The 784-nt window shown below is 49.2% G+C and overlaps 1 protein-coding gene across 1 annotated transcript in view; it reads left to right on the top strand.

Annotated features, from left to right (window-relative positions):
• The window catches only part of LOC109970435 (trichohyalin), a 24,223-nt gene that overhangs the window by 1,171 nt on the left and 22,268 nt on the right, over window positions 1-784 (top strand). The gene's annotated exons all lie outside the window — the stretch shown is intronic.

Here is a 784-nt window from a genome sequence, read left to right on the forward strand (position 1 = left end):
TTGACCAGGTTTGCACACACTGCAGCAGGGATTTTGGCCCACTCCTCCATACAGGTCTTCTTCAGATCTTTCGGTGGCTAGGCCACTCCAGGACCTTGAAATGCTTCTTACAGAGCCACTCCTTAGTTGCCCTGGCTGTGTGTTTGGGGTCATTGTCATGCTGGAAGACCCAGCCATGACCCATCTTCAATGCTCTTACTGAGGGAAGGAGGTTGTTGCCCAAAATCTCACGATACATGGCCCCATCCATCCTCTCCGCAATACGGTGCAGTCGTCCTGTCCCCTTTGCAGAAAAGCACCCCCAAAGCATGATGTTTCCACCCCCGTGGTTCACGGTTGGGATGGTGTTCTTGGGATTCTTCCTCCAAACACAGCGAGTGGACTTTATACCAAAAAGTTCTATTTTGGTCTCATCTGACCTCATGACCTTCTCCCATGCCTCCTCAGGATCATCCAGATGGTCTTTGGCAAACTTCAGACGGGCCTGGTCATGTGCTGGTTTGAGCAGAGGGACTTTGCGTGCGCTGCAGGATTTTAAGCCATGACAGTGTAGTGTGTTACTAATGGTAACTGTTGAGACTGCGGTTCCAGCTCACTTCAGGTGATTGACCAGGTCCTCCCATGTAGTTCTAGGCTGATACCTCACCTTTCTCAGGATCATTGATGACAGTCATCTTGAATTTCTTACATTTTCTCATAATTGCGCCAACAGTTGTTGCCTTTTCACCAAGCTGTTTGCTTATTGTCCTGTAGCCATCCCAGCCTTGTGCAGGTCTACAATTTT

This window comes from Monopterus albus, unplaced genomic scaffold, assembly GCF_001952655.1.
Source record: "Monopterus albus unplaced genomic scaffold, M_albus_1.0 scaffold198.1, whole genome shotgun sequence".
Taxonomy (NCBI): Eukaryota; Metazoa; Chordata; class Actinopteri; order Synbranchiformes; family Synbranchidae; genus Monopterus; species Monopterus albus.